This window comes from Nerophis ophidion, linkage group LG13 (assembly GCF_033978795.1).
Source record: "Nerophis ophidion isolate RoL-2023_Sa linkage group LG13, RoL_Noph_v1.0, whole genome shotgun sequence".
Taxonomy (NCBI): Eukaryota; Metazoa; Chordata; class Actinopteri; order Syngnathiformes; family Syngnathidae; genus Nerophis; species Nerophis ophidion.
The window spans coordinates 34,110,853-34,138,340 of NC_084623.1; the positions used below are offsets into that span (position 1 = coordinate 34,110,853).

Genomic DNA, 27,488 nt, shown 5'->3' on the forward strand with positions numbered 1-27,488 from the left:
GGGGGAATATACACTAAGTGCATGACTCATTATCATCGGCGGTCACTCGAAGCAAGTATGACGATCCTCCTGGTAGGGGTGTATCCCTTTATGGAGGATGCCTGTGCGTGACTTTGTTGAACGTTGGGAGACTGGTGCAAAGACAGTCACCACACCATCCTTGACAGATCCAGGTCAGGGTCCAGTGGCATGGAGTCCAAGACGACTGGGGACCCTTTTCTGCTGCAGCTTTCCCCTGCCATCACAGCCGTTGTGACGCTCCATAGGGTTAGCAATCATCCTGTGCCTGTTCTACCGTTGAGGTCTTGGGTTGTTACAGTATTTCCCCATAACTGGGCCCACATGGATGTGGGGGTGCCTTCTTCCGCCATCGCAGCCGTTGTGGTAGTTCTTACATCTACCGTCTTCCGCCTGCTCCACCGTTGAGGTCTTCACAGTATTCCTGCTTAGGCGGCAGTCAAGTACTAGGCCTTTGTCTAGGGCCACCTCGGGTAACAATAGTAAAGGGGTTAACCTCCTACTGCCCCAAGAAGACCCCATAGAGGAGCCTCCACTGCCGGATGCACTTTAACGTCGTGCCCAGGACAAATGTACATGACTATGCACATGTTGACTCCAAGAGTGTGCAGAACAGAAGGAGAAAATCGATATACACTAAACCACTGATAAACCTGTTTGAAGCTTCCAAGAGTTGCTGGGGATCAATTTTGGTTCAGATCAGGTCGAGGTTGAGCTGAGCCGTGATTTTATGGCAGTTAAAATTTAGTAGGGAAGTTCAAGTTTTTAGGTCGGTTTGTAGTGCATTCCACTGTGTGCTGGCAAAATGGTAGAATGCATTTTTTCCCATGAAAGTCTTGAATTTGTGGGGGATGAGGTCTGAGGAACTCCCTCTCGTGTAGTACCTGTGAGCATCACTTACTCTGGTTCTTCCGAGGATGTCGTAGTCGTAATGGTTTGTACAGTCCTTTGAGACATTTGTGATTTAGGGCTATATAAATAAACATTGATTGATTGATTGAAATACTTGGACAGGAACTTGGGGGGCAGTTTCTCTGAGTATTTTGAATACCAGGCACATTGCGATTTGGTGTACTCTTTTTCTGAACTCTAAGCCATCCCAATTTGATAAAGTGGGCTCGGGTTAGGTGAGTCCCTCCCTTTTGTGCAGCTGAGCAAAAGCCAAGGTTACGCTATCACGAATAGAATACTTCCCCCAGTACACTTCAACAGTTCTAATATTACATAACGACCGCTCAAATGTTGACCGTATCGGTCTGTTCCGAACCTTTTACTGATCGCAATAATTCCCCACTTCTCTCCTTTTTAAATCGGGAATTGCAACAAGGGCTGGGCAATATATGGAGTTTGTAAGATGTATTGATATAGTTTCAAACAAGATATCAATTAGAAAATATTTGTGACGGGTTTCCAGCCGTCCTCGCGTTGGGTGCAGTGCCGATCGATACAAGACGCATCATAGCAGGTTTGACTCGTGTTTATTCTTTCAACAAACAACAGGTCTTGCCAGTCTGTCGTGCCAGTTTCTGGCTTGCTGGCTCTTCCTGGTCGTCGTGGCGCACCTTTCGGTGTCCGAGGGCTGCGTCTGGTATGGGGGCTCATCTTTCTCTCGGTCGATCTCGTCGCGCTCGTGGCAGCTGTTGTCGGGTTGTTCCTCTCCTACTTCTGCCATGATTGCTCATCCCCCACTCTTTTTATGCTGCAGCAGAAGATGTAACGATTGAGCGCAAGTGTGTTGTGTACGCACCTGACGCTGATGGCTGCAGTGTCGCTTTAGGCGTGCCCCGCCTCTCCGCTCTGCTGCATGCCCCGCCTCCTGACCGCCATCTTGGTCAAGACAACCATTTGCCCTGTCCCGCTGTCGGCTGCGGACCTGCAGCGAAGGTCTGTTGAAGAGCAGCATCCGGGAAGGAGAGGGGCGGTTGATGATGGAGAACGAGTTCGAGCACGAGCATGAGAGAGAGCGCGGACTGACACGTAACGCAATGACTGAAAAAGAACACAAAGAACATTTATTGAAAAATAAATCATTGTTCAGAACTACGAATGAAGCTGTCATGTCCGTGATTGGTGGTCTGAAGAATATATATTTTTATATATATATGTAATCCCCAAAAAGGGACAAGCAGTAGAAAATGGCTGTATATATAAGTATATATATATATATATATATATATGTATATATATATATATATATATATATATATATATATATACATACATATATATAATTTATATATATATATATATATATATATATATATATATATATATGTATATATAAATATATATACATATATATATGTATATATATATGTATATATATATATATATATGTTTGATAAGTAAATGTATAAATTAAGGCTGTCAAAAATGAGTTCACTCATGTGAATAACTATTAATTAGATAGCACTATTTCTATATGTTTCAAATAAGAACATAGAACTCGTCAGGGGATTATATTGCAATTAAATCCCGATGAGCAGGGAAACCTGCGAAACAGGCTTGTAGGGTTAATATAGCCTCTGTGTTTTTAACGTATATTCCGCTCTACCCCGGTATTGAGCACTGTATAATGGATAAACCACAGAAACCTTGACTATATATATATATATATATATATATATATATATATATATATATATATATATATATATATATATACATATATATTAAAGACATGCACCTGGGGATGGATTGATTGGCAACACGAAATCGACCCTAGTGTGTGAATGTGAGCGTTTTCTGTCTATCTGTGCTGGCCCTGCGATGAGGTTGCGACTTGTCCAGGGTGTACCCCGGCTTCCGCCCGATTTTAGCTGAGATAGGCACCAGCGCCCCCCGCGACCCCAAAAGGAATAAGCGGTAGAACATGGATGGATGGATGGATGGATGGATATAAATATATATAGAGAGACACACACACACACACGCATTTTACATATATATATATTTTATATATGTATATATATAAAACTACATATTTTGCGATCTGCTGCTCAGATCTTCACATGTTTGTTTTTTCCATCTTTGTTTCATTCTGTCTGACCCGTTTATTTCCTGTTTTTGTCCATCACTATGGTTACGCATCAGTCCACCTGTTAGTCTTGCCCCGCACACATGCTACTAATTTTCACCCTCCCATTTAAGCTCACCTTTTCTGTTTACTCATTCTCGGATCCTAATTTGCCTACGTGCAACCGTGACGACTCTCATCATTCTCCTGTATGTATTTTCTCGCTAGCTCTCACTCTAAGCCACTTTATATTCCAGCTTTCATGCTGAATGTTTTTGTTTACTCTTTTGTGTCCTCGTACCAAGTTTTAGTTTTCCTTGTGTTTTCCTAGCGTCTTTTGTTTACCTTTTTACTTTACACCAGTGTTTTTGTTCATAGCCTTTTATTATTTAATAAATCCATTTATAACATACCATTGCTGTGTTCTCCTTCAACGCATCCTTGGGAAAACAACGCCGGCATTACCATGCCGAAGAAGAGTCTTCACAACATACATACATACATATATATATAAAACTACATACATACATACATATATATATATATATATGTATATATATATATATATATATATATATATATATATATATATATATATATATATATATATATATATATATAGGCTAAATGCCGTCTGCTCACGGCTCATTTGGGAGGACATTATACTGGACAGCTAATGACTCCTATCTATTTACAGTATCTCAGGAATGAAGGGGAGTGGGGTTTTTTCAATCTCCCCCGGGTGGGAGGATTGATTTAGAAGGTATAGCATAGGAATGTGTGTTTAATGAAGTGTGTGCTGGTCAGAGACAATTGGGGAGGTGTGGAATGTTCTGCAGTCGGGATGGGAGGAAACGACAAAGAAATTCCAGTACGTTGCCTCACTTTTTTTTCCGTTCCGGCATTCCTTTAGGGTCGAATCACACTGTCTGTGTAAGTGTGTGTGTATGTGTTTGTGTGTGTGTGTGTGTGTGTGTGTGTGTGTGTGTGTGTGTGTGTGTGTGTGTGTGTGTGTGTGTGTGTGTGTGTGTGAGAGAGAGAGTTACATGCTGAATCAATCCCTCCCCCCCCTGGCAATGTCAGTGTATTACAGTCCAGTGTTGGTATTGACAGCTGAATGGCTAATTAAGGTCACCTTCACATAGACTGGATACAAAGCAATACTAAATGTTACATCCATCCATCCTTTCATCCATTTTCTACCACTTGTCCCTTTCGGGGGTGCTGGAACCTATCTCAGCTGCACTCGGGCGGAAGGCGGTGTACACCCTGGACAAGTCACCACCTCATCGCAGGGCCAACACAGATAGACAAATTTCACAAAAACATTAATTTAAAAAAAAACATTTACTAGAATACATCAGGGGTGTTAATCTCATTTTAGATCGGGGGCCACATGGAGAAAAATCTACTCCCAGTGGGCCAGACTGATAAAATCACGGCACGATAACTTAAAAATAAAGACAACTTCAGATAGTTTTCTTTGTTTAAAAATACAACTTCTGAAATTGTACAAATCATAATGTTGATGTTTTTTAAACACTAACATGTTGCCGTTAATAGTATTTTATCTTTATTTGTCGTTATGTATATTTTCTGAATAAATGATGTGACAATGTTCATCAGTCAAATCATTGATGTTATTTTCAATCCATCAAAATAAAAACAATTATATCAAAATCAAAATACAGAATGTTATTTATGTAGTTTGATCATTTTCTTCGACCGATGTACTAACATTATGTAGCATCATCTACAAAGATACAAAGAATTGCTATTACGACATCCAGTGGACACATTTAGAACAGCAGTTTCTTTCATTCAAAAATTTCAGGTTAATTTTTATACATAGCAAACTCATCCTGCGGGCCTGATCCGGCCCTCAGGCTGTACGTTTAACACCCCTGGAATACATTCATTGACAGTCGTGATCTTTTTTTTTACAAAAGCTATTTTCATATTTTAACACACTAGGATGAATAGTTGATTACAACATTAATCCCACGTTTATCGCTGTTAATTGGTTCCAGATACGATCGCAAAAAATGGATTTCCGCAAAGTAGGAATCATCAATTATAAACCGAATATTTTCAAGGCTTGAGCTTAAAAAAAACACTTTACGCCCTTCTAAATAACATTTTCAACATTTTGAGAGCTGTCTAGAGGTTAAATAGCACCCATGAGTCACCTTTTAATCCAATATAGGAATGTTGCCTGAGGCTGAGCCAATCAGTGGCTACGGTACTGATCAGCGTGATCTGTTTGGTTTGGTCTCATTTGGTGGCCACGGCTACTCCAATATTGATATTTTTAAAATCATTTAGCCATAGTTATGCTTGTAAAGGCTTAATTCAGGACAAAAATGTTGCAGAACACACTTAAAAAAACTTTAAAAAACTCTGGGATGCGGTGAAGCTGCAATATTTGAAACGGAATGTGTCGAGGGACGACTGTATTCTCTTTCTCATGGAGGTTAGACTATTAGTAATACTGTCTAGTAGGGGTCGGCGACCCTGCAAATGTCAGTCTGAAGGTAACATCAAATAAATATAGGGCCAGTTTTGCTGATAGCATTATTGATTAAAACATTTTTTAAACAGGGGTGTCAAACGTACAGCCCACAAGCCGTATCAGGCCCGCGAACAAGTTTATTCCGGCCCACAAGATCACTTTGCGAAATATACAAATCCATCCATCCATTTTACTACCGCTTGTCCCGTTCGGGGTAATGGGGGTGCTGAAGCCTATCTCAGCTGCATTCGGGCGGAAGGTGGTGTACACCCTGGACAAGTTGCCACCTCGCCACAGGAAATATACAAATGAGCTACATTTTTCAATGAGAAGAACTGCAGTTCTAAATGTGTCCACTGGATGTTGCAATAGCAATTCAGGTGTAACCCATGTCACACATGAGATTGTTGAAAGATGAGGTGTCAGCTGGCTTTAAGTGCCCTGTGGATTGGCTGCCGCTTCTTCAATCAGCGCAGGTGCAAGCAATCAGCTGCTCCTGTTGTGGCTAGCAGCAGATGGCAGCATTATTGACACACAATACCTTCTTTCATTGTAAAGTATCCACTAAACGGATAAAATTACAAAACCGTAACATGCAAATACTTAAGTCAACATGACTATCATCTTTTTAGTTAGCGTTCCATACAGCGCTTGGAATTGATTTAATGCACGATGCGCACCTTGAACTCCATTGTAAAAATGTGTGTTTCTTCATTTGTTGTGTTTGTTCCATTGTATTTCATTCTTAAATATTTATTATGTTTGTAGTTGTGTTACCTTGATTTCAGTTATGATGTCATTTTGATAATTGTTTTGTTTGTATTATAATTGTAATAATAGAATGAGGATACATGAATGTGTTGCGGCAGTTGCGGATTTCACCAATGCAGTAATTTGAGGAAACTCTTGAATGCTTTTCCAAACTTTTTAATGGTGAAAACTCTCAAAATGAGAATCGTAAACAGGAAGTGTTTTTAAGTTTTAATGCCATTATTTTACCAGTCCAGCCAGCGTGGGAATAGATTTTCCTCCATTGTGAGTCGGACACGTTTCCAGTAAGGGTTGGACATCTGCCAAGGCTGCCCTTTGTCACCGATTTTGTTCATAACTTCTATGGACAGAATTTCTAGGCGCAGTCAAGGCATTGAGGGGATCCTGTTTGGTGGCTGCAGAATTAGGCCCCTGAGGTAACATGAGTTTGGCTCTCCTGATTTAGAAGAAAGATAGAGCATCCTTGCTTGTCCACAATAGTGCTGATATAATATATGATCCAATAATGTTATAATAAGACATGATTGACAATTTTTTTGACAGAACTGCAACGCCCAACCATGTAATCACCTCATTTGCATAATTATCCATTACGCATTTGCAAAAGGTGATTCAATAACATGCAAAGCTAAACAAAAAATTACAGACCTACAAACAAACTTTCTTCTGTCACTTGAACATGAGAGAAATTGTTTATGGGTGCCACATGTATTTGTGCCTGTCCAAATTTATTTGTGTCGGGCCGCACAAATAAATGAATATATGAGAAACACTGATGAAATACACAATACTCAATATTATTTTCAATCAACTAGGGATCTAACGATAAATGGTATAACGATGAACTGCGGTAAAACTTCTAACCACTGTTAGTTACCGCTTTGAAATGAAATTATCATTCGACCGTGATTGATAACACTTGGATAAAGACAGGGACCAATCAGACTGCCCATTTACTGGAGAGCTAGCTGAAAAGCTAACATGAAGACAAGATAAATGATCGTCTTTCTACGATAAAGGCCAACATTCCCCAATCTAAACTTGTATAAACACATTACTGTGTGAGCAATGAATACATTCAACTGTGCACATTAAACCTACAGGCTGTGCTGTCTTGGGCAGCCAGACCGATCATCCATCCATTCATCCATTTTCTACCGCTTGTCCCTTTTGGGGTCGCTGGACCCTATCTCAGCTGCATTCGGGCGGTAGGCGGGATACACCATGGACAAGTCGCCATCTCATCGCAGCAGACTGATCAATACTCGGAGTAATACGCAACAGGAAGTGAATTTGTGTGAGATCAAGTAAACCGTATGTAGTGCCGAATGTAAGAGCTCAGTCACACTTCTCTAGAAAACATATTTCTCAGATTTAAATGACTTTTCTCGGATTTATCTCATTTTCATCACATTTAGGTTTAAATTAAATGTTGACTTTAATGATATCTAAATGTAAAATCTAAACCTAAATCTTAGATTTAAATCTATGTGTTGAATCTAAACCTAAATCTTAAATCTAAATCTGTATAGCTCGGTTGGTAGAGTGGCCGTGCCAGCAACTTGAGGGTTCCAGGTCCGATTCCCCGCTTCCGCCATCCTAGTCACTGCCGTTGTGTCCTTGGGCAAGACACTTTACCCACCTGCTCCCAGTGCCACCCACACTGGTTTAAATGTAACTTAGATATTGGGTTTTCACCATGTAAAGCGCTTTGAGTCCCTAGAGAAAAGCGCTATATAAATATAATTCACTGCACTTCACTAAATGTTAAATCTAAATGTGAGAGCTAAATGTTAAATGTAAACGTAAATGTTAAATCTTAAGCTAAATCTAAATTTGAGAGCTAAATGTTAAATCTAAACCTAAATGTTAAATCTTAATCTAAATCTAAATGTAAGTGCTAAATGTTAAATCTAAATCTAAATATTTAATCTGAATTTAAATTCTAAACTAAATCAAAATCAAAATGTGAGCGTTAAATATCTCGCCAAGTGTAAAGATTAATATTTTTATGACATCACTATTCCACCAATCCGACGCCTCTCAACTGCAAAGTCACGTCCACATCGCTGCCTCTCAATTAAGACACCGCTGCACCTTTCTTACTGTGGAAAAGGGAAACATGACCAAAATAATGTCAATAAAGTTGCATTTGTTTAAAAATGTTAGCTCCAAACGAGTGAGTGTGCATGGTGTGTTGCATAATGACAATTTAGACAGTCAGACAGGGTTGGTGCTAGCGGGGTGTGTAATATAGTCAGGAAGAGTCGTGGACGCAAAGGATTCTGGGTATTTGGTGTGTTGCGTTTATGTTGTGTTACTGTGAGGATGTTCACCAGAAATGTGTTTGTCATTCTTGTTTGGTGTGGTTTCACAGTGTGGCGCATATTAGTAAGAGTGTTAAAGTTGTTTATATCACAACCATCAGTGTACTCTGTATCACCCAGTATGCCTTGCAGTCATGTGCGTGTGTCTGTGGAAGCCACATACAACATTTTGTAGGACTGGCAAGCAGTTGGTGCATGTTGTAGAAGGCGTCAAAAGCAATGGCTTCATAGCACGCCCTTATTCTTGTTATCTGGGTGACCACCAGCACATATATGCGAGAATGTTTGCGGCTCCTATTGTCTTCTTTACTTTGTGACACGGGTCAAAATGGCTCTGAGTGGTAAAGGTTGCCAATCCCTGAACTATGTATATTAAATATTTCTGAATGGTTCAACCGCTACCCGCCCGAATCTATTCAAAATCAATTTTTTCGTCATGTCACCCGCTCGACCCGCGGTTTATCCGCGCACTCCGCGGATGAGACCGTAAACCGCGCATCTCTAGCGGACGCTGTGTCGATCTGTTGTGGTGATGAAGGAGCTGAGCCGGAAGGGAAAACTCTCAATTTACCGGTCAATCTACATTCCCATCCTCACCTATGGTCATGAACTTTGGGTTAAGACTAAAAGTACTAGATCACGGGTACAATCGGCCAAAATGAGTTTCCTCCGCCGAGTGGCGGGGCTCTCCCTCAGAGATAGGGTGAGAAGCTCTGCCATCCAGGGTGAGCTCTATGTAAAGCCGCTGCTCCTCCACATCAAGAAAACACAGATGAGATGGTACGGGCATCTGGTCAGGATGCCACCCGAACGCCACCCAAGGGAGGTGTTTAGGGCACGTCCAACCGGGTAGGAGGCCACGGGGAAGACCCAGGACACGTTGGGAAGACTATGTCTCCCGGCTGGCCTGGGAATACCTCGGGATCCCCCGGGAAGAGCTGGACGAAGTAGCTGGGGAGAAGGAAGTCTGGGCTTCCCTGCTTAGGCTGCTGCCCCCGCGACCCGTGCATGCCTCGGTGTAACAATCGATTCCATTCATTGTCAAACGCAGAAGTGCAGAGTTTTAATATTTTCTAATTGTCTTTATGCAACACACCATGCACACTAACACGTTTGGAGCTAACATTTTTTTAAAATGTGCAACTTTATTGGCTTTATTTGTCATAAAGCATTGGCCGTGTTTCCTTCTTCCACAGTAAAAAAGGTGCAGGGGTGTTTGCACTGAGAGGCAAAGATGTGGGCGTGGCTTTGTCGCGGAGAGGCGTCAGATTGGTGGAAATTTGAAATCCTATTAATATTCATCTTTACACTTGGCGAGATATATAGCGCTCACATTTATATTTACATTTAAGATTTAGGTTTACAGTAATCATTTAGATTTAGGTTTAACATTTAGGTTTAGATTTAACATTTACCGCTCACATTTAAATTTAAAATGTATCTTTAACATTTAGGTTTATCATTAGCATCAAGTTTAAATGTTACATTTAGGTTTAGATTTAAGATACAGGTTTAGATTTAAAATTTAGGTCAAGATTCAACATTTAAGTTTAGATTTAAAAATAAAGTTTATATTCAACATTTAGGTTTAGATTTAACATTTATGTTTAAATTCAACCTTTAGCACTCACATTTAGATTTGAAATGGTTCTTTAACATTTAGGTTTATCTTTAACATCAGGTTTGAATTTAACATTTAAGTTTATATTCAAGATATAGGTTTATATTTAAAATTTAGGCCTAGATTTAACATTTAGGGTTAGATTTAACATTTAAGTTTAGATTAAACAATTAGGTTCAGATTTAACATTTAAATTTAGATTAAACATTTAGGTTCAGATTTAACATTTATGTTTGTATTCAACATTTAGCGCTCACATTTAGATTTAGATTTAAGATTCAGTTTTAAATTGAAGAATTAGCTTTAGGTGCACAGTTTATTTTTATATTCAACATTTAGCACTCACATTTAGATTTAGTTTTAGATTAAAAATTTAGGTTTATATTTAAGAAATAGGTTTTGATTCAACTTTTAGGTTTACATTTAGCATTTAGTGCTTACATTTAGATTTAGATTTAGGATTAGTTATGTAATATTTAGTATCAACATTTAATTTAAACTTCAATGCGAAAACAATGAGATACATTTGAGAAAAGTGAGTTTAATCTGAGAAATATATCTACTAGAATGTGTGACTGAATTTTTACATTCAGCACCCCAAAAACCCGGACTTGAAGCACCCAACACACCTTTTTCCTTTATCATAAAAACCCCCCACTAAAACTTTTGAAAATTAAAATAGAATGTAAACATATTCAAACCCTTTAAAAAATAAATGGCTCTCAAGTAGCCATATTTTGTCAGCCAAAGTGATATTATATATCACATTTCTTCTGTATAGAAAGTATATCGTGTGGCTTATTTATTGTATTTAATTTTTAAATAAAACCTGGTAATACGTGTGTTTGAGTACTTATTGAGCACATTCAACGATACCGTGATATTAATGACAACCGTGATATTTATGGTGAAAACAACCACGAAATGAAATGTTCATATGGATACATCCCTACAATTGACAGAAGCATTGTGATACATATTTACAGGACAACCAAGAGGCTCCTGAAGGCAGCATGAGGTCAGCAGTGTGTTAGATATAGGGATGGGCGATACAGCAAATGTTGGTGTAAAGCTGATACCACAGAAATATAAGTACATTTTTGCCGATTGTGATATATTTTTTTTATTTTTATTTTTTAATTTTCCAAGATCATTTCACGATTTTGTGATTTTGACTTTGATTCGTTTATCATGATTACAATTACAATAACACTGAATGTTTTGTTTTTCAAGATTATTGACTAATTTTGAGATGTTGTCTTTATTTGTTGGTCGTGATTATAATCAGAATAAAAAAGTCAACACATATATTTGTGAATAATTTAACAATGCATAAACATAACAATATAAGACAATACTACTTGTGAAACAAAATAAATCAGGCTCTCTATTGGTTTTGTGATTTTGATTTTGATTTGTTGATCATTGATTACAATCATACTAAAGCAAAGGATGAAATTCAAAGTAATTTAACAATAAAGTATAATGTAACAATATAAACAACTAAATAAAACTATGCCCTTTTAATACGTACAAATGCTTGAGCAAAATAAGGTCAATAGTGCAAAGTAACTAAATATAGTTAAGAACTCCTATTGGCTCTCATTGAAATGATTTGGCTTTTTGTTCCCCAAATCTCCCGTGTCCAATAACATAATATAACAATACCCACAATGCAACAATATGCACATCAAAATAAACACAATCTGTGTTTGTGAAATTGAACAGAGAACTGAAAAATGGCTACGTCATCATCACGCTAGTATTAACCCACAGGTATTGATACCATCCATATTTGAATTGGTTCGCCCACCCGGTGTGTTTTGACTCTGAGTACACAATTAAACAATGACGACATGTTGCTGAGTTGCGTCAAAATAAACTACAACAGTCATACTGTACATGAGCAAAGGAATCCATTACAGGGATTCTCACACTGTGGTACGTGGGCTCCAACTAGTGGTACGCCAAAGAATCACTTGATCAAAGTACAGTGTTTTATTTTCCCATATTCAAAGATAGTATTAATGTTCAAACCATGTCTAATGTTGCAGTATGGCCATCCATCCATCATCTTCCGCTTATCCGAGGTTGGGTCACGGGGGCAGCAGCCTAAGCAGGGAAACCCAGACTTCCTTCTCCCCAGCCACTTCGTCTAGCTCTTCCCGGGGGATCCCGAGGCGTTCCCAGGCCAGCCGGGAGACATAGTCTTCCCAACCTGTCCTGGGTCTTCCCTGTGGCCTCCTACCGGTTGGACGTGCCCTAAACACCTCCCTAGGGAGGCGTTCGGGTGGCATCCTGACCAGATGCCCAAGCCACCTCATCAGGCTCCTCTCGATGTGGAGGAGCAGCTGCTTTACTTTGAGTTCCTCCCGGATGGCAGAACTTCTTACCCTATCTCTAAGGGAGAGCCCCGCCACCCGGCGGGGGAAACTCATTTCGGCCGCTTGTACCCATGATCTTATCCTTTCGATCATGAACCAAAGCTCATGACCATAGGTGAGGATGGGAATGTAGATCGACCGGTAAATTGAGAGCTTTGCCTTCCGGCTCAGCTCCTTCTTCACCACAACGGATCGATACTACATCCGCATTACTGAAGACGCCGCACCGATCCGCCTGTCGATCTCACGATCCACTCTTTCCCCACTCGTGAACAAGACTCCTAGGTACTTGAACTCCTCCACTTGGGGCAGGGTCTCCTCCCCAACCCGGAGATGGCACGCCACCCTTTTCCGGTCGCTTCACACTCGGATACGAACCGATCCAGTGAGAGCTGAAGATCCCGGCCAGATGAAGCCATCAGGACCACATCATCTGCAAAAAGCAGAGCTCTAATCCCGCGGCCACCAAACCGGAACCCCTCAACACCTTGACTGCGTCTACAAATTGTCCATAAAAGTTATGAACAGAATCGGTGACAAAGGACAGCCTGGGCGGAGTCCAACCCTCACTGGAAACGTGTCCGACTTACTGCAGTATGGCCAACATGGTTAAATAAAACCTCTGCCTTGTTTTTGATGAACACTTAGGCCTACTCAGCTACTGTAATTTCATGTTGCTCATTATTGTGGTACTTGGTGGAAAAAAGTTTGAGCACCACTGTGACAGCATGTCCTTTTAGTGAAAGAGCAGGAAGGAAGAAATGTTCACACCACACCCATTGAGACTTTTGGGGAAGTTCTGACGCAATCATGTCATTTTTCTGTCTCCGCCTTACTTATCACATTTATGTAGGTGACCGTGCGCGTTCGTGTCCCAGAAGTGAGGCACTGTAGCATACTCCTGGGGAAGTTGAGGGACTGCTTGCTGGTGATCAGTCCTAATATTGATTGCACCGATACCAATATGAGATCGATATTTTTCAGTTACCGTTTTTGTTTATCACCCCCAATGTTGTTGTTATTTGTTGTCTCATTTATAGACCTGTACTCAGGGTGTCGTAGTTGCAATTGTGTGTAATAAAAGTGAATACTTTGGATTTTGTTGATGTCGTTGCATTGACTCATATTGTATTTGAAGTTATTGAAAATATTTGTCCTATGTGTTACTCTAATTCAGTAGTTGGGTTCGATCGAACCCTAGGGGTTCGGTGAGTTGGCCTCAGGGGTTCGGCGGAGGTCAAGGAGGACAGGAGGGCCAGTTTGGCTCGGTTCGTAGAGTGGCCGTGCTAGCAACGTGAAGGTTCCAGGTTCGATCCCCGCTTCCGTCATCTTAGTCACTGCCGTTTGTCCTTGGGCAAGACACTTTACCCACCTGCTTCCAGTGCCACCCACACTAGTTTAAATGTAACTCAGATATTGGGTTTCACTATGTAAAAGTGCTTTGAGACACGAGAGAAAAGCGCTATATAAATATAATTCACTCCACTAATTCACTTCACTTCAAAACACACCCGACTCTTCGTATAAATACAAACTTCTCCCTATCGGCGTATTACGGATACGGCAACAGCCGACTGATTTGCAGGTGTGTAATTTGTTGTGAGTTCATGCACTCAGTTGGTTATGTTGTTTGAACAAGGTGATGTTCATGCACGGTTCATTTTGTGCACCAGTAAAAAAAAACATGGTAACACTTTAGTATGGGGAACATAGTCACCATTAATTAGTTGCTTATTAACATGCAAAATAGTAACATATTGGCTCTTATAAGGCATTAATAAAGTACTTATTAATACCTTATTCGGCATGGCCTTAACCCTAACCGTAACCAAATAACTCTAAATTAAGTCTTTATTATTTAGAATGTGTTTTCCTAGTGTCCAAATGACTCTAAATTAAGTCTTCGTTACTTAGAATATGTTCCCCATACTAAAGTGTTACCAAAAACATATAACTTTGTCCTGAATTTGAAAAAAATAAAGATTTTATTTTTCACTAAAGAAGGGTTCGGTGAATGCGCATATCAAACTGGTGGGTTCGGTACCTCCAACAAGGTTAAGAACCACTGCTCGAATTATATTAACTACCACCGCCCTGAGATCGGTAGGTCATGAGTTCAAACCCCGGCCGAGTCATACGAAAGACTATAAAAAATGGGACCCATTACCTCCCTGCTTGGCACTCAGCATCAAGAGTTGGAATTGGGGGTTAAATCATCAAAAATGATTCCCGGGCGCGGCCACAGCTGCTGCCCACTGCTCCCCTCACCTCTCAGGGGGAGATCAAGGGTGATGGGTCAAATGCAGAGGATAACTTTGCCACACCTAGTGTGTGTGTGCCAATCATTGGTACTTTAACTTTTAACTTTAACCACCAAATTAAAGCCCCCTCAACACACACACACACACACACACACACACACACACACACACACACACACACACACACACACACACACACACATGCACACACACACACACACACACACACACACACACACACACACACACACACACACACACACACACACACACACACACATCAACACACACAAATTATTGTATTTGTTACCTTCCTGAGTCCTACCTCTTTAAGACCACCCTTTCTATATATGTAAAGATTTGTATTTACAACATTAATAATATATGCATACTATGCAAATATAAAAAGGTCACAATTTCACAAGAAAAACTCTGAATTTTGGCGGTTTTACAATAGAAGTCGTAACTTTACTCAATGTAAGTCAAACTTGTACAAGAAAAAATGAACATTTGTGCAATATTATGATAAAAGTTGGAATTTAACTAAATAACAGTTGCAATTTCACAAGAAAAGCTTAACATTTTGGCAACTTTATTAAAAGAGTCGTAATTTTACTTGACAAAAGTCACAATTTTATAAGAAAACTTTAAAATGTTGCCATCCTTCCATCCATTTCCTTCCGCTTGTTTCTTTTGGGTTCGCGGTGGGGTGTTGGAGCCTATCTCAGCTACAATGGGGCGGAAGGCGTACACCCTGGACAAGTCGCCACCTCATCGCAGGGCCAACACAGATAGACGGACAACATTCACACTCACATTCACACACTAGGGCCAATTTAGTGTTGCCAATCAACCTATCCCCAGGTGCATGTCTTTGGAAGTGGGAGGAAGCCGGAGTACCCGGAGGGAACCCACGCAGTCACGGGAAGAACATGCAAACTCCACACGGAAAGATCCCGAGCCAGGGATTGAACTCAGAACTACTCAGGACCTTCATATTGTGAGGCACATGCACTAAAAATGTTGGTAGCGGGGGTGTATATTGTAGATCCCGGAAGAGTTAGTGCTGCAAGGGGTCTGGGTATTTGTTCTGTTGTGTTACGGTGAAGATGTTCTCCTGAAATGTGTTTGTCATTCTTGTTTGGTGTGGGTTCACAGTGTGGCGCGTGTTTGTAACAGTGTTAAAGTTGTTTATAAGGCCACCCTCAGTGTGACCTGTATGGCTGTTGACCAAGTATGCCTTGCATTCACTTATGTGAGTGTGAAAGCCACATAAATAATGTGAATGCGCCGACACGCCGTTTGTATGGAGGAAAATCGGACATGCGGACAGGTTGTAGAGGACGCTAAAGGAGAATGGTTGCCCCGGGAGATTTTCGGGAGGGGCACCGGAATTCGGGATTCTCACGGAAAAATCGGGAGGGTTGGCAAGTATTGACTCATCGTGTAAATAAAAACTTCTCCAAATTGGCGTATCGTAGATACGGCAACTGCAGAAGTCACACTGATTTGGAGGTGTGTAATTTGTTGTGAGTTCATGCACGGTTCATTTTGTACACCAGGAAAAAAAAACATATAACTGTTTTTCACAAAAGAAGGGTTCGGTGAATGCGCGTAAGAAACTGGTGGGGTTTGGAACCTCCAACAAGGTTAAGAACCACTGATATAGATGAATTTATTAAAGGTAAATTGAGCACATTGTGTATCAAACGGGTAGCCCTTCGCAGTAATCAGTACCCAAGAAGTAACTCTTGGTTTCAAAAAGGTTGGTGACCCCTGGGCTAGTTGGTATATTGAAATTTTTCAAGTAACAAGTATTAGTATCGGCAACATCGGGCATGTGTTTACCTGGTATCGGGTCGACAGGAACATTTGCAGTATCGCCCAGCCCTGATGTGGGTGTGGGTGTTGAGTGAGCGATGGGCGGGGCCGGAGAAGTCCGCCGGCACCAGTGACAGACACCAGGCACTGACAGTACCCACTTTACTACCGGACCGAACTTTGGTGCTGCTTCCGGTTTGGTTCGACACAGAACCGGACTGTTTGTCGAGGAAACAATAAGGAAGTCATCTTAGTTGACATCTGCTGTTTAAGGTAAGCCAGCTAGCATAAAGTGCACTGTCGGGGTGTTAACAGCGGGGGGTTAAGTTGAGTCAATATAGTCCTGCTTTGTTTACAAAACATTTTAATCCCTCGTTTGTTTACTTTTGTTAAGTTTCGAGTCGTTTCTGACGCCGTGGCGTGCTTGCCAGTGTAGGCTGAATGAGAAACGCGTGGGGGCGGGGCGGGGGGATTGAACGCCATGCTGAACTCGCTTTAAAATAGAGCATTTTCATTCTGCAAAGTCGGTAAAATACATTTTAAACCCACCAGCCCCCCATTGTGTGACTGCTGGGGGAATACGTTAGAACCGCTGTGTCCTTCGGCGTGGGTCCAACACCTCCACATTGAATCACTTTCAAGTCATGTCATCGTCCATTCCAAACGTCACTACCGTGTGTCATAATAACCGACACGCCATAGAAATAGCTTTAAAACAACCTTTAGAAAAAGTTGAATTGTTGCCGGACTTGTATGTCTTTCTGTGTATGACAGCGTTTTCAAACTTTGGCCTGGGGGCTATTTGTGGTGTTCTGTCAGAATGTGCCAACGCTAATGAGCATGCGCATCAATGCTAAAGTTTTCCTTCAAAATAAAATCAAAATGACCTACGTTGTGTAGACTTTGTCACTCCCGCTACAAGTGAGTAATTGTTTTGACTTACATTTATTTTATTGTTTTTGCCGAAAAGTAAACATGTAGACAAGGGGTAGGGAACCTATGGCTCTAGAGCCAGATGTGGCTCTTTTGATGACTGCACCTGGCTCTCAGATAAATCTTAGCTGACATTGCTTAACACCGCAAGTAATGAATAATTTCGCTGGTAACCACAGTGTCAAAAATAACGTTCAAAATATAAAAAATTCTCATGCATTTTAATCCATCCATCCGGTTTCTACCGCACCTGCTCAAGAAGTCGCATTAATGGTAAGAAGTATTTTATTTATTGTTGGTTAGCTTCAGAATAACAATGTTATTAAAAAGAATAAGACACTTATTTTTCTCAAAAAATGTGGGCCTTACTTAAAAATGCACGCATTTAGTTGTAATAAGTCTTAAAAAAAAATTATGTAGCTCTCACGGAAATACTTTTAAAAATATTTGGCTTGTATGGCTCTCTCAGCCAAAAAGGTTCCCAACCCCTGAAATAGACACTGAGGAAGTTCACGTTGTCTATTAACTGTAAGCAGGTGGACAAGTTTTTTTTCCCATCCATCCATTTTCTACTGCTTATTCCCTTTGGGGTAGTGGGGGGCGCTGGTGCCTATCTCAGCTACAATCGAGCGGAAGGTGGTGTACACCCTGGACAAGTCGCCACCTCATCGCAGGGCCAACACAGATAGACGGACAACATTCACACTCACATTCACACACAAGGGCCAATGTAGTGTTGCCAATCAACCTATCCCCAGGTGCATGTCTTTGGAAGTGGGAGGGAGCCGGAGTACCCGGAGGGAACCCACGCATTCACGGGGAGGACATGCACACCCCACACAGAAAGAGCCAGAGCCCAAGATTGAATCCTGACTACTCAGGACCTTTTTTTTTTTTTATTAAATCAACATGGAAAAAACACAAGATACACTTTCAATTAGTGCATCAACCCAAAAACAACCCTCCCTCCTCCATTCACACTCATCCTACCATGAATTGATTTACGTGGACCCCGACTTAAACAAGTTGAAAAACTTATTCGAGTGTTACCATTTAGTGGTCAATTGTACGGAATAAGTACTGAACTGTGCAATCTACTAATAAAAGTTTCAATCAATCAATCAATCAAATCACACCCACTCACACAAAAGGGGGTGTTTATTTCTGCTACTAATATTCTAGTTCCCACAACATAGACAACACAGTCTGCAAGGGACACAGTCCCTGAAGCCCACATGATTGTGTGTGCCGCTGGTCCACTAACATTTTCATTATTTACTATTTTTGATGTAATCGTTTTTATATTTTTGTTTTACTTTCTTTTTTATCCAAGCATATGTTTTTTATTTATTAATCGTATTTTTGTAAAATATTTTTAAAAAGGACCTTATCTTTACCAGACCAGGTTGTTAATGAAATTAGATTTATTTAAAGGGTTTTTAAAACCAGGTCCAGTCCAGATAATGTCCAAGCCAACGCCAATGAGCATGCGCACGCATGCGCATCAACACTAAAGTTTTCCTTCAAAATAAAATCAAAATGACCAACTTTGTGTAGACTTACCTTCTGTAGGCTTTGTCACTCGCGCTACAAGTGAGTAATTATTTTGACTTACATTTAGTTTATTGTTTTTGCTGACTAGTAAACATGTAGACACTTACAGCGTGAGGAAGTTTACATTGTCTATTAACCGTAAGCATGTGGACAAGTTCACATTGACGCAAATAATGGTAGCCTACATTTTTGTTTTCAACACCGTTGTTTAAACAGAAATAGCAACTGGTCGCTTTTTTGGCAGCTCATTCTGACGGAACAGATGCCCGCAGTATATTTTATTGCCACTCGACATATTCTAAGAAGTTAACCCCCTGAAGCCCAAAAACTGTTGTGCCGTGGAGAGGACATCCTGGGCTTTCCAGTGATATTTAAAAGAATCAGAATCGTTTTTATTATCAATATACAAATGTACAAGGAAATGATGCCCATTCCTCTCGTTACTTGTGTAAATAATTAAAAGCCATGGAAATATTGATGCAATAAAAAATGTGCAAATATCTTACTACATTTCACTCAACAAATAGAACAGACACTAAAAGAACACATATGATGTAAGGTACTAAAAAGGGCAAACAATATAAGTGAAAAACTCCCAATTTCTAGGGGCCCTATTATGCAAAACCAACTGCTGTTGTGTTTTTGGGATCTTCATAAGTTCCGAAAATTTGAAATCAAACCATAGAGTCTTGCGGAGATATTTATGAAATATTTTTTCTTTCTTTATACTTCGGCCAAATGACTCGTTAGTCATTTGCACAACCCGTGATGTCATGGGTTGGGAAAAACGCCACTGGATTATCCATATATGGTAGTAATGTACCCAGATTGCCTTGCCCGCGTCCGTCAATAGGAGTCAATAAGATCCTTTTTTTTGCTCTATTCTCTTGTTGTGAGGCAGAGCGACTCGTACATGGACATATATCATCCGCTGTTGCCATTTCTAATACAAAGTAGCGTATAGCTCCAACTTACCTCTTGTCAGTAGATTCGCTATGGAAGTGCTTAAAACTACAACAAAGATGGCGGGGAAAAGACGCAGTCGAAGTGGAGGCACGTAAATAAGACCCTCCCAAAAAATAGCGCATTCTGAAGAGATGGTCAAAAATCCGCTTGGAAATGGTCTGTAAAAGATAGTCTATGTAAAATTTGGAGCAAAGAACCACCATTACATATTATATAGACTACAAGCAGTGTTGTAGGTGTAGAAACAAATCATAATATGACCCCTTTTTAAAGGTACACCTTGCATTGTCTGCTTGAGCGTGTTTACTGTATTTAACAGTAGAATGAACTAAACACAGTGAAACCTCTTTTCAGTCATTCACAATCTTTGTCTTGGTGGGCGAAGAGCTGGGCAGACAGCTTTACACCCTGGAAAAAGGCACATGCAGCCTCCCTGCTCACGACTCGCCAGTGAGAAGTGCCCCAAAGTCACCAAAAAATAGGAGGAAAAAAATATGATGACAAATGTCCAGTTGTGGTAATATTTCAGCTTCTAATTGTATGGGCAATGTGATCCCATCAACACGAATGAACAAGTGACAATGGCGTGATCACGTGATGGAAACAAAAAAAAAAGACAACATCTGACCTTGTTTCACCAACTGGGAAAACAAATGCACTTTAAGATGTTCAATATTTATTTAAGTCACAATTTTGCTTCAAGAAATCAGAGTCCATTTAATTTTTTGTTTATTTATTTAGGACAACAAAAGTATTTCCCTTCCAATTACAGTTCAATCGTAAACAATTCTACAGTATTGAGAAATACAAGTTTATATCCTTTTCAATGCTTGCATTAGTATTATATATTATGATTACATCACTTTATAATCACCGTTTAGTTTTATTTGTTATTTATTCCAATTGAGAGCATGAGGTTTGTAGACAAAGCTCCAAGTCTGTCTGCATAAAGACAAATAGGTTGAAAGTGAATTATTGCATATTGTTCTAGTGTGTGGTACTTTGGGACAAGAGTATGTTAATTGACAGTCTGCTGTCTTCTTTCACTCATTTTTTTTTACCGCTATATGTATTTTTATGTATAAAATATAACAATTGTAAGTCTGTTTTCAATTTTGGACAGAAAAATTGCAATTAGTTTTTTTTCTCAAAATCTTGCAGCCCCAGTAAACAGTTTTTTTTTTTTTTTTTTTTTTTAAGTTTTTAATAGTTTGAAGGGGTTTTGGGGTTATACCGACATTTTGTAGACATTTTTGTAATGGCCTTTGTGGTAGACATGATATTCTGCAACTTATTCATAATCTTCAAATGCATGTGTGTGACCAATAAAAAAATGTCTCCTTGTAGTAGAGTTTATAATTCATAACTATGTATGGTAATACATCTGTCTCTTCCTCTCATCAAAACTGTAGAAAAGATTAGTTATTGTTTGATCATGTTGTCCACCCCAAAGGACATTGCGTTGAAAACAAACACATTTTTAACCAAGGCGAATATTAAATTCCAGAACCTTGTAGTTCTCTGTGTGTGGAAAGTGTCACAAAGTGGGTAAGAACAACTTGGTCAGCATGCTAGTCCACCTGTTCATTTGTGTGGGGTTTTAAAAAACAATTCAAGTTTCTTACTTTCGAGTGCAGCACAATTATCGGACTCTAAGTCTAAAATACCCCCAGGCGTACAAGAAGATAAATTAAAAGAACAACATCATCATGATTTAGATTGACCCACTCTGCATGGTGGTCACATCAGGTTGCATTGCATGCAGAGACTATACAACTTTTGGTTGGGGGGGGGGGCATGTGGCCAGTCTGCTTGGAGCAGCTGAACTGTTGCCTCAAGGTCATCTGGAGGACAGAGCCTACTTTTATTGAGGGGTCTGCTTGCAGCTGCTATATTATAGTAGAAGGAACCAACCACCACTTAGCTAAAAATGTGAAATATTCGTTTGTAAATGACAGTCTCTGCTCGGGGATTATAAACTGTAGGATGCTGTGGGATGTATTGTGCTGATAGGAGTGCTTTTTCAACAAAACAGATGTTTGTTGTTGTTAATACCTCTTTTTGAAGGGTTTTCCCCGTGTTAGAAACCCTCTGGCGAAGTTTGTTTCCACTGGATTACTTGAGTACAAAAGCTGATTTTTTTCCCTCCCCCTTCCTAACTTATTTTTTTCAATCTTAATGAGATGGTTTTAGGTGCTATTTTTAGTCCGTGACAAAGTTGTGGGATCTGCAGATGTCTGCCTACTTCTACACAGAGAGTTATTTTTACTTTGATTTGGTCTACCCTTGCAAGCAGTAAGAAATGGCTTGTTTAAAGAGTTGCAGTTTATTTAAAAAAAAAAAAACCCATAACAGTTATGTTGTATAGGGTAAAATAACTTTAAACAACTTTTATTTTTTCACAAAACATTTTCTTTTACATCCCTTGATTTGTTTTCATACAGTTGACATAAATGAAAGTACAATGGTATCTCAATTTACGTTTTCCCTAATTTATGAGTAATTTGAGATTGGGGATGTTATCATCGCCAAAATTATCACGGTTATCATTATTCTCGCGGTATTACACACACTGTTAGAAAACCAACTATTTTGCATGTTTTATTTCCTATGCTTTACTGATAGTGTTTTAGTCTTGGATTTATTTCTGTTTTAATGGCTAAGCTTTTATTGTTTTGAATTTGGATTGTACTGTAGCACTGATTTATTTAAATAAAAAGTGTGTAACAAATTAAATGTATTATTATTATTTATTTTTGTGGTGTAATGTGGTGTTCAGCGTTCCTTGAACGCACCTTAAAAACACTTTCGTTTCTTATTTGCTTAGTTGCTCAGACTTATTAGGGTATGTTGTTTCTTAATGTGGAAAGACATTATTGTCTTTTGTTTTCATGTTAGCATTTAAGCTAGCAAACTGGCGCCAGTCAGTTCGTGAATTTATGAAAGTGCAGTTTTAATCCAGATTTTTCGATAATTTCAATTTAAAACTGAGTTTTACCGTGCTTATCAGTAATACCATCGGCAGCACGTAGTACAGGGGTCAGTGTGTGTGCCTCACAATAACAAGGTCCTGGGTTCCATCCCCAGGCTCGGGATCTTTCTGTGTGGAGTTTGCATTGCCTTCCAACCACCGTAATAAGAAAGTTAGTGCCGAGAAGGAGATTACCAAATTAGAGAAACAAACCATTAAAAACATTTCCTAAATGTTAGCAGCCTACACAGTCCTGGCAAGTGACCCCCTCCGTAGCATCAGTCTGCCTTACATAAACTACAGCCAGCCTGCGTGGCATGTGGCCACAAACGGGGAACATTCATCCTTAAAAATATTGAGAAGCTGCAGATGCTGTGTTTATCGCGTTTCAGTTTGTTCTGCCTCGTCCTGACTCCACAAATTGGACAGTCGAGTATTAGCTTTGGTACACAGATATACATATCACTTTGTTGTCAAGTAACTCCTCCATTATGTCACTCCAATACATCTGTGTGCTACAAAAACAGTTATTACTTAGTTCCTACACAGAGACAGTGTTGTCAGATGTCACGAGAGAAATACGCAAACAACTCTATGAAAACTAGTTGCTTATAATAAGCAAATAATAAGCAGACTTGACAAAATTAAACAGAGAAGCAGCTCAAAGGAGACCTCACATTAGTCCGGTCCCTAAGGTAAATGCTAGGGAAATTCTGATCTGGGATTTATGCTGCCGGTTCCGGTACTAATCATCCATGAGTGGGATTGGCCGATTTCAATACCGATCACATGTATTACTTGTACATGTTTACATTTATTAATGATGAGTGCTATCAATAGTGTAAGAATATCAGCACAATATTTAAACTGTTGTTCCTCATCCTCATTTATTATACATAAAGTGGGCCAGTTCTTAATAAAGTCTATAAAAGGTACAGTACAGCCAGTCTCCCCCCACTCCTCCCACCTGCAGAGCCAGGGGCTTCCATCGCTGTATATAATTGTTTGAGCAAAACAAAGTAAATACTACAAAATAACTAAACAAAATCAAAACTATCTACTACTCATTAAAACAATTCCCTCAAAATCCTCTTGTATCCAGGGACTTATTCCATTAATAATTAAAAATTGAAAAATTAAAACAGCAGAAAAATGGTTTTGAGAAAATAAGATTATTGATCTAACCACTCTAGTATCTAGTACTAACACTACCCTTGGTGTGTGCCCGGAGGGTCGATTGGACCTCTTACGTGCTGTGTACTTCTGGTTTACACACCAAAAGTTTTTGTTATATTATTCTCTCTCTATTAATTTTTCTTTGTAATTTAATATTAGTAATTGCTTACTTTCTGTAATGTGGTTCCATCTACCACTCAAACTTTTCTGAGAACGTATTTTTGTTGTTATTTAAAGCTAGCTTAGCTGTTAGCATTCCTGCTTCTGGCTTGCTCTTTGTGTGTAAAATGTTTAGCCTTATCCTAATACCTGATAATGAAACCTGTTGTTGATACCATACTGAAGACATTACAAAATGCAGTTTATTTGCTTAAAGGTTAACTTAAACAAGCAGCTGCACTCTGTGTATGTAGATGCACAATTAATAAAAATAAATACTTGAACAAAATCAGCTTTATTGGTCAGGTATGAATAACACACAAGGAATTTGACCTGGTAGGCTGTGCTCTGTTGTTCAATGTAAACAATCGATATTAACAATTAACTTGAAATGTAAACAAGTACTTATATAACTAATATGTGAAAGGCTAATAAATAATAGTGCAATGGTGAAAAGAGGTAAGCAAATATATGATGAAAATAATATGAGTTGGTACATTGACGGTGACAGATTAACTCAAGAGTTATTTCACAGTGTTTATCCGATTGATAGCCTGATGGAAGACCTTGTTAATATGACAGTTTTTTTGGCATACAGTGATTTTTAATGTCTGTCGGAGGGAAGGCGATTAAACAGTTTGTGACGGGGTTATGAGGGGTCTGCAGTGCTACTACCTGCCCGGAGGGTTTGGCGGTATACCGATATAGTTTAGAAATAGATATTTATTTCAGAAAACGTCACCGCACCAATATCTTTTGATGGTGCCTTTTTTACGGTTTTTTTATGATTTGTTGTTCTCTGCGACAGTGACGGAGGTGCACAGGAACGACTGAATGATGGAAGCACAGAACATGACCAACAGTTCATTGGACAGGTTGAATTTCTTGATCTGACGCAGGAACTAAATCTTCTGTTGTGCCTTTTTCCTGATTGTCCCATGAGATTGTGACTCCCAGGGGCCTGAAGGAGTCTACAGTAGACACTGTGCTGTTCAGAATGGTGAGACGGGATGGGGGGCTTTTCCTGAAGTCCACGGTCCTCACCAGTTTCTCCTCAGTCTTGAGGGGGTAACCTCCAGATGGTTCTGACTGTGCCAAAAAAAAAAAAGTTAAAGTACCAATGATTGTCACACACATACTAGATGTGGCGAAATTACTCTCTGCATTTGACCCACCACCCTTGATCACCCCCTGGGAGATGAGGGGAGCAGTGGTGCCGCGCCCAGGAATCATTTTTGGTGATTTAACCCCCAATTCCAACCCTTAATGCTGAGTGCCAAGCAGGGAGGTAACGGGTCCCATTGTTATAGTCTTTGGTATGATTCGGCCGGGGTTTGAACTCACGACCTACCGATCTCAGGGCGGACACTCTAACCACTAAGCCACTGAGTACGGCAAAGTGCCAGTTGTTCCACCTCCTGCCTATAGGTATATTTGTCGCAATCCTGTATAAGACCGATGATGGTTGTGTTATCGGCGAACTTTTAAGTGTTTCGCTGAAGGATCCCTTTAGGTGCAGTGTAGAGGGAAAAGGGCAGTTGGGATGGAACACACCCCTGGAGGGTGGTGAGTGGGAGGCGGGAGGCGCCAGTGCTGGCCTTACCTGTAGTTTCTGGTCAGTCAGGAAATTGGTGATCCACTGACCAGTGGCGGCCGGCACTGTGAGCTGGGTGAGTTTGCGGTGCAGGGTGTCCAGGATGATAGTGTTTAATGCAGAGCTGAAGTCCACAAACAGGATCCTAGCGTAGGTTCCTGGGGAACCAAGGTGATGCAGGATGTGGTTCCATCCCATGTTGACTGCATCCTCCCCTGACCGGTTTGCCCGATAGTTAAACTGCAGGGGTCTAACATGGGGCCTGTGATGTCCATCAGGTGGCGCAGCACTTGTCTCAAAGGGGATTGATGTCTGTGATCGATATTAAAAGTAATTAATTGACATTGGCGATCGATCGGCACATCCCTTGTTAATGCTGAGCAATTCCATCCATCCATTTCTACCGCTTATTCCCTTTTGGGGTTGCGGGGGGCGCTGGCGCCTATCTCAGCTACAATCAGGCGGAAGGCGGGGTACACCCTGGACAAGTCGCCACCTCATCGCAGGGCCAACATGTTTTACATTATTTCATACAACTACTGCAGTTGTTTCAAACAATATTTATTGTCTAAATGCTTGTTTTTTTCTTTTTTAAATGCACAGTAAATGTTAAAATCATGGTGTTTTGGTTGGGGGCTGCTTTGAGGTACAAGTGTTTTTGTAGTTACAAGCTTGATAGTGGAACACATTGTGCTTGTAAGTTGAGGTATCAGTGTAACCCCTACAGGTGAGACTAAAACATTGAATATCATGCAAAAGTAAATTAATGTCAGCAATTCAACTTAAAATTTGGAACTAATATGTGATAAAAAAAACTAATTACATGCAAAGTGAGATATGTTTTGATGATCATATCTTACATTGTTTGAAAACCCAACATTTTTGGAGATTTTACATTTTAGGTTTTCATAAGCTGTAAACCATTATTTATTATTTACTTTTTACTTTTTAAATTCAATCTCAATTTTGTACACTGCTGCTGGAATTTTATTTTCCTGAGGGAACTCTCCTGAAGGAATCAATAAAGTTCTATCTATCTATGTATCTATCTATCTATCTATGTATCTATCTATCTATCTATCTATCTATCTATCTATCTATCTATCTATCTATCTATCTATCTATCTATCTATCTATCTATCTATCTATCTATCTATCCATCTATCTATCTATCTATCTATCTATCTATCTATCTATCTATCTATCCATCCATCCATCCATCTATCCATCTATCCATCTATCCATCTATCCATCTATCCATCTATCCATCTATCCATCTATCCATCTATCTATCTATCTATCTATCTATCTATCTATCTATCTATCTAAAGCTCAAATTATCTTAAGTTTCATGTTATGAGCCAATGTCATGTATTAGTTTCCCTTCCTAAATGTAATTGCTGG

General features: G+C 39.8%; 1 protein-coding gene across 2 annotated transcripts in view; it reads left to right on the forward strand.

Annotated features, from left to right (window-relative positions):
- LOC133564478 (unconventional myosin-Ic-like) overlaps window positions 1-27,488 on the forward strand; it is a 134,537-nt gene that overhangs the window by 2,466 nt on the left and 104,583 nt on the right. Inside the window, exon 1 of one of the 2 annotated variants that reach the window (XM_061918824.1) lies at window positions 16,830-17,004. The exons of the other annotated variant lie outside the window; for it this stretch is intronic. The gene's annotated coding sequence lies outside the window, so the exon portion shown is untranslated. Of the gene's footprint in view, window positions 1-16,829; window positions 17,005-27,488 lie in introns of those variants that run through there. 2 annotated transcript variants of the gene reach the window in all.